Consider the following 7,909-nt stretch of genomic DNA (forward strand, 5'->3'; position numbering starts at 1 on the left):
TCCAGAAGGGAAGGGACCATCAACACCATCCAGTTCCAACCCCCCCTGCCACAGCCAGGGACACTTTCCACTAGCCCAGGTTTCTCAAGGCCTCATCCAACCTGGCCTTGAACACATCCAGGAGGGGGCATCCACAACCTGTTCCAGTGCCTCACCACCCTCATTGTAAAGAATTTCTTCTTGATCTCTGCTCTAAATCTCCCCTCCTCCAGCTCAAAGCCATCATCCTATGCAGGATGGATCTGAAGATCCAATGAGCCCAAGCACAAAGGAAGAACAAGGGAACTGTTGCCCAGACAGGGATGTTCCTTGAGCATAGGAAAGGAATCCAGCAGTGCTTTGGGTGGGAAGGGACCTTTAATGCTCCTCTAGTCCAACCCACTACAGTTAGCAGGGACATCTGCAACTGGAGCAATGACCAAGGTGCAGATCCTTTGTTAGCATCTCTATTTGGCTTGGGTAAGAAGCACCTCAAGACCATGCAGGGACATGCAGCTTAGGTACAAGTCTCAACCTGCTCTGTGCCAGCAGAGCACGGAACAGAGCCAGAGCCTATGGAGGCAGGTATTGTGCAGGTGTCTCCATAGCCCATCTGGCACTCACAAAAGAACTTTTCTTTCACCCTAGCCCAAGGGAAAACACATCTGCCACGCTGGGACTGGCTGTGGTATCCTTCCAGGCACTGTCCCAGCCAACCAGGATATGGAAGCAAAGAGAGAAAGAATGCACAGTGTTGATGGGTGACCATTGGCTGGAAGGGTGACCCTCAAATGACCATTGGGCACCTGGGCATCCTGTTCCAATCTCTGACCACTCCCTCAGGAAGGAAATTGTTCCTTATGTCCAATCTGAACCTCCCCTGGTGCAACTTGAGGCCATTATCACCTGGCACTAGAGAGAAGAGGCCAATCCTCACCTCCCTGCAACCTCCTGTCAGGGAGCTGGAGAGAGCAATGAGATCTCAGCTTTCTCTTCTCCAGATCACAACATTGCAGAGTGGTTTGGATTGGAAGGGACCTTTCAATGTCATTTGGTCCAATCTCCCTGCAGTCATCAGGGACATCTGCAACTGGAGCAGGCTGCTCAGTGCCCCCAGTGGGCTGCCCAGGGAGGTGGTGGAGTCATTGTCCCTGGAGGTGTTGAAGCAAAGCCTGGGTGAGGCACTTAGTGCCATGGTCTGGTTGATTGGCCAGGGCTGGGTGCTAGGTTGGACTGGCTGAGCTTGGAGGTCTCTTCCAACCTGGATGATTCTATGACTCTATGAATATCTGACCCAAAATGGTTCCAAGGATGAGGCATCTACCACCTTCCCAGGCAACCTGGGACAGAGTTTCACCATCCTCAGAGTCAAACATGTCTCTCTTCTCTCCACTCTGAATCTCCTTCTTTTAATTTAAGCCACTACCCCTTGTCCTATCACAAAAGGGCCTGCCCCAAAGCAGCTTTCTTCTGGCCCCTTGGAGTCCTGAAAGGCCACCAGAAGGTGTCCCTGAGGCTGAACAACTCCAGTTCTCTCAGCCTGGCCTCACAGCAGAGATGCTCTTGCTGATGGCTTTAAGGACTTGAAGACATCCTTCCCCCCTCCCCTGCCCCAAGCTCATGTCCTCTGAGTGCAACGATCCCTCAGAAGCCTGAGTTGTGTTTTCCTCCACCGGTCCTGTCCATTTTGCCTTTGGCAGGCATCGATTTTCCGCAATCCCCCAAAGCCCTCCCGAAGCAGCTGCCAAGACGACTCCCTCGTGGGTACCTTCTTTCATTCGGCGAACAAAAGAACCATCCGCCTGGTCCCCGGCGATCTTTGGCGGCAGGATGCCGAGCTCCCTCTCCTGGCTGCTGGCTCCGAAGAGAGCAGCTGAGAAGTCCAGCAGATGGGAACTGCAGGCTTCTGGCTGGCAGAGGATGAGCTCTGCCCAGCTCTTTTGCACCCTTCGAGGTTCCCCAACCCCGCATCCCTTGGGGATGCTTTTGGTGTTTGTGTGGTGTCCCCATCTATTGGCATGTCCACCCACCAGGGTGGTGACATTATTTTGGGGGGGGGTGTTGGTGTCCCCCACCCCTCCCTTGGTGACACTTTTGGGGAGGGCCAGCTGAACAGTCCTAGTTCAGGTGGGATGTTTTGGAGAGGAGTATCCATTGGTTCCGTGGTTATCTGAGCCTGCTTCTCCTCCTCACTGTCACACAACTGATGCCAGTGGGGGGAGAGGACCACAGAACCACAGAGCTTTAGAGGTTGGAAGGGACCTCCAGAGACCATCGAGTCCAACCCCCCCTGCCAAGGCAGGATCCCCTAGGGTAGTTCACATAGGAATGCATCCAGGTGGGTTTTGAAAGCCTTCAGAGAAGGAAACTCCACAGCCTCTCTGGGCAGCCTGTCCCAGGGCTCTGTCACCCTCATTGTAATGAAGTTTCTCCTCATGTTGAGGTGAAACCTTCTCTGTTCCAGTTTGTATCTGTTGGTTCTTGTCTTATTGCTGCTGACCACCAAAAAGAGCTTGGTCCCAGCCACTTGACACCCACTCCTCAGGTATTTATAGACATTGATGAGATCTCTTCTCAGTCTTCTTCTCCAGTCTAAACAGCCTCAGGTTTCTCAGTCTCTCTTCCTAGGGGAAGTGCTCAAGTCCCCAAATCATTCTCTTGGCTCTGTGCTGGATTGTTTCCAGCAGGCCCCTGTCTCTCTTAAACTGGGGAGCCCAAAACTGGCCACAGGATTCCAGGTGTGGTCATAGTACTGAAGACAGGCCACACCTTGAGTGCTGTGTCCTGTTCTGGGCTCCTCAACTCAAGAGAGATGTTGAGGTGCTGGAAGGTGTCCAGAGAAGGGCAGCAAGGCTGGGGAGGGGCCTGGAGCACAGCCCTGTGAGAAGAGGCTGAGGGAGCTGGGGGTGTGCAGCCTGCAGAAGAGGAGGCTCAGGGCAGAGCTCATTGCTGTCTGCAGCTCCCTGAAGGGAGGTTGTAGCCTGCTGGGGTTGGGCTCTTCTGCCAGGCAACCAGCAACAGAACAAGGGGACACAGCCTGAAGTTGTGGCAGGGGAGGTCTAGGCTGGATGTGAGGAGGAAGTTGTTGTCAGAGAGAGTGATTGGCATTGGAATGGGCTGCCCAGGGAGGTGGTGGAGTGGCTGTGCCTGGAGGTGTTGAAGCCAAGCCTGGCTGAGGCACTTAGTGCCATGGTCTGGTTGGTTGGCCAGGGCTGGGCGCTAGGTTAGACTGGATGAGCTTGGAGCTCTCTTCCAACCTGGTTGGTTCTATGATTCTTATGATTCTATCTCAGCAGAAAACACAGCCTTGTCTCTCACTGTCAGGTTATCCCACGTGGAGATGGTGGAAAAGAATGACTATGTGTTGCCTGCTGTTGTTTGCCAGGGCAGAGACATTCTCCTCTTCTCTCCAATGAGAATGAAATTGGTACTTGTTTGCTTCAGGAACTGACACAATAGAGAGTGACCATTAGCAGGTTGAGATGACAGGTCTGGATCATCCTAGTGTAGTCAGCAGAGCTCACAATGGTGTGGCCCTGATGGGTGCTGAGGGGCTCCTGGGTGGCTACAGAACCCCAGCACAGTGAGGCTTGGAAGGGACCTCTGCAGATCATCCAGTCCAACCTCCTGCTAAAGCAGGGCACCCACAGCAGCTTGCCCAGGATCACAATGGCCAGCTGGGCTTGGAAGCTCTCCAGAGAAGGGGACTCCACAACCTCCCTGGGCAGCCTGCTCCAGGCTTCCATCACACTCACACTGCAGAATTTTCTTCTTCTCTTCTCTTGGGTTCGAGTTTGTGCCCTTGTCCTGGTCAATGGACACCACTGAGCAGAGTCTGGCTCCATTCAAGAACAAGTAACCTTACCCTGGCATCTATTTAGCAAAGGTCCAGGCCAGGACTCTGGCCCAAATTGTCCCTAGCATGGAGAAAGGCTCCTGTCATGCACAAGCATAGGTGAGCCACTCCATCCATCTGTTCAGTCCCATCACTGACCATGAGTCTGGACATAGGCAGGGGCTGGGACACTGCTCTGCTGCCCCTCTCACACACACCACCACACCCATGAGCAGAGAACACCACAACCATGGAGAGCCTTAGGCGGACCTGTGACCACATGCTCATTTGAACAGATGTTTTATTTCCTTGGAGCAACTTCTCTGCTTCAACACTGTCCTCAAATAGGACCTAGAAGAATGAGGGAATGTACAGACAGAGATGATAAAGCTGGCCAGAGGTTCACAGAGGTCTCCAGTTTAGAGCAGTCAACTGTTGTCCTTCTCCCCTCAGTTCTGCTGACCACAAACCCTCCCACAGTTCTCCTGCAACCCTCCAAACTCCTCAACCCTTCTCTTTCCAGTGCAACACCTCACTTGTGGCCACCTGTTCCACTCTCTGTAGCCCACCTCAGGGGCTTTGGGTCAGAAAGGACCCTATGAGAGAAGCATGAGCTAGAGGATGTATGGGAGAGGGGCATCTGCTGACCCTGCAGCTGGGCTCAGGCATTACAGACCACTGCTCCACTATGTGCTCCACCTTCCAGACAGATCCAAGGTGGTGGATGCTGATGGCACAAGCAGCTACATCCTGCCAGTGGTGTCTTTGATGGCCAAATCTTGCTTGAGTGAAGCTTGTTCTGCCAAGAGGGGAAAAGAAGCAACTACATCCTGCCAGTGGTGTCTTTGATGGCCAAACCTTGCTTGAGTGAAGCTTGTTCTGCCAAGAGGGGAAAAGAAGCAACTACATCCTGCCAGTGGTGCCTTTGATAGCCAAACCTTGCTTGAGTGAAGCTTGTTCTGCCAAGAGGGGAATAGAAGCAACTACATCCTGCCAGTGGTGCCTTTGATGGCCAAACCTTGCTTGAGTGAAGCTTGTTCTGCCAAGAGGGGAATAGAAGCAGCAACATCCTGCCAGTGGTGTCTTTGATGGCCAAACCTTGCTTGAGTGAAGCTTGTTCTGCCAAGAGGGGAGTAGAAGCAACTACATCCTGCCAGTGGTGTCTTTGATGGCCAAACCTTGCTTGAGTGAAGCTTGTTCTGCCAAGAGGGAAAAAGGAGCTTCAGAGCACAGCGAGAGCAGCTCAAAGGAGGGAGAAGCTTCCCCTGTGAAAGGGAAAGGAAAGCTCAGCGGCAAGGTCACCTCCAGTGCCTCAGGCAATGCAGGGATGACAAAAGTTGAGCCGTGTTGCACGTCAGCAGACGACAAAAGCCATCCCTGGAGGGCAGGAAGACAAGGGGAGCGCAGAGCAGACAAGAAATGTCATGTAGGCAGAGCCAGGAGGATTGCTGCCGTTTAGAGGACAAGTTCCTGGGTGGCTACCATGGCCCAGCTGAAGCCCCCGGAGCCAGGTGTGCTCCAGAGCTGGCACTTTATTCTCCTGGCTCTGGCTGCTGGCCAACTGGCACCTGGGAACACGAATCATTGTGGGCATTTGGATCTTGGCTTCAGGTCTGTGACTTCTTTCTGCTCTGCCCACATCATCTGAGTCCTGTGGGGGTGGGTGGGGATTTGCAGGCAACCAAAGCACAAGGGTAGGGTCCTGGAGACCTGCTTCTAGGGAGGAACAAGCTCCTGCACCAGTGCAGGTGAAGGGTGACCTGGTGGAGAGCAACTCCACAGTGAAGGAGCTGGGAGGGCTGGTAGGCAGTTCACCATGAGCCAGCAATGTGTCCTCGTGGTCTAGAGGACCAGTGGTGGTCTGGGGTGCGTGAAGAGTGGGGGCAGCAGATCAAGGAGGGTTCTTCCCCCACCTCTGCTCTGCCCTAGTCAGGCCACAGCTGGAGTACTGGGTCCAATTCTGGGCTCCCTTGTTCAAGAGACAGGGAACTACTGAAGAGAGTCTGGTAGAGGCTCCAAAGGTGCTGAGGGGGCTGGAGCATCTCTGTGAGGAGCACAGGCTGTGAGACCTAGGGTTGCTTAGCCTGAAGAAGAGCAGCCTAAGGAGGGATCTAAGCAATGCCCAGCAAGATCTAAAGGACCTGTGAGGGACAGGAGGATGGGGCCAGACTCTTCTCAGTGGTGCCCAGAGACAGGACAAGGGGCAAGAGGCACAAAGTGGAACCCAGGAGGTTCCACCTGAAAAGGAGGAGAAACTTCTTTGGCGTGAGGGTGCTGGAGGCCTGGAGCAGGCTGCCCAGAGAGGTTGTGGAGTCTCCTTCTCTGGAGAGCTTCCAAACCCAGCTGGGCATTGTGACCCTGGGCAAGCTGCTGTGGGTGCCCCTGCCTGAGCAGGGTGAGGTTGGACTGGCTGATCTGCAGAGGTCCCTTCCAACCCCACCATGCTGGGATTTGGTGTGACTCTGTGACTTGTGATTGTCCCTTTCCACAGACCCAACAGTTTCTAAGACCAGAAGGATCAGGGCAGCAGCTGCTTGGTCAGTCCTAGGAGAAGTGGCCTTAAAGGAGATGCAGATGGCTCTGCTGTGAGCTAACAGCTGGGATGTGGGCAGGTTTTCCAGGGGCACAGTGGGCAGCCAACTGGAGGGTGTCTGGATCTGTGCTGCAAGTTTCAGCAGAGCAGAAAATTGGAGGTTGTTGAGTGCAAAGTGCTTGGCATGGACACAGGGACTGGGAATGCATCTAAGGGTGGCACTGGGGAGAGCATCAGGATGGTGCATCTGGAGTCAGAGTCCTGGACACATAAGATGGTCCTCATGGGTTTCTTTTTTGCTGGAAGACAGAGTCATCCAAGCTCTTCTCCAGAGCAGAGAAGAAAAAGCAGTCTTGGAGGTGTTGGTTCAGTGCTCTGAGGGCCAGTGGGAGGGGGGAGTGAGGAGAAGCCAAGGTGAAGCCTGCACAGTGCCAACGCATCCTGTCCCAGGGAAACTTCTTCCCTTTGAGGCTGTTGGAGCCCTGGAGCATAGAATGGAATCACAGAATTGGTTTGGTTGGAAAAGACTCCTGAGATGGAATCCAACCACCAGCCTAAGGCCACCATAGCCAGCAAACCATGTCCCAGAGTGCCATGTCCACACATCCCTTGAACACCTCCCTGGGCAGCCTGCTCCATGCTTGCCCACACTTGAAGATCCCTGCAGGTGCCAGCACAGCACAAATCTGTCTTTCAGCTCCAGCTAAAAGCAGAGTTCCAGTGCTGTATGGGCACCCTGGAGCTGGTACCCGCAGCAACCTCTCCTAGGGAGGCAGCTGCATTTCCCCTTTCTACCATCTGCACTTAAAAGCTTTTAAGAGAGCCATCCATCCCCTCTGCTGGCAACTCCACCTTCTTGGCCCCTTAAATCATCTCCAACCACCCAGCAACAGCCTCTTAAAAGCCTTTGCTCTCCTCCGGCTGCAGGAAACCTCAGTGCAGCTCCCTGCACTCGTGAGACACCAGCTCAGGGCCTTACTGGAGATTCATTACCAGGCAGGGGAGAGCTGGGCAGGGCTTGACAAGGGCCACACATTGGTAGGAGGAAGGAGTTTCTTGCTACGTCACTTGTAGACACTCAACTGGGCTGTGGATGTAGCCCAGATAGTGTTTTTTTGGGGTCATTTCACTTCAGGACATGGTTTAGTGGTCATGGTGGTGTTGGACTTGGTGATCTTAGGTGTCCTTCCCAACCTTAATGCTTTTGTGGTGTTGGGTTGATGGTTGGACTTGATGGTCCCAGAAGTCCTTCCCAACCTTAATGATTCTCTGGTGTTGGGTTGATGGTTGGACTTGATGGTCCCAGAAGTCCTTCCCAACCTCAATGATTCTCTGGTGTTGGGTTAATGGTTGGACTTGATGGTCTCAGAAGTCCTTCCCAACCTCAATGATTCTCTGGTGTTGGGTTGATGTTTGAACTTGATGACCTCAGAAGTCCTTCCCAACCTCAATGATTCTCTGGTGTTGGGTTGATGGTTGGACTTGATGGTCCCAGAAGTCCTTCCCAACCTTGATGATTCTATTCTTCACACACCAAGTGTGAAGTCTGCAGGGTTCCAAGA

The sequence above is a fragment of the Pogoniulus pusillus genome, chromosome 19, assembly GCF_015220805.1.
Source record: "Pogoniulus pusillus isolate bPogPus1 chromosome 19, bPogPus1.pri, whole genome shotgun sequence".
In the NCBI taxonomy this organism is placed as follows: domain Eukaryota; kingdom Metazoa; phylum Chordata; class Aves; order Piciformes; family Lybiidae; genus Pogoniulus; species Pogoniulus pusillus.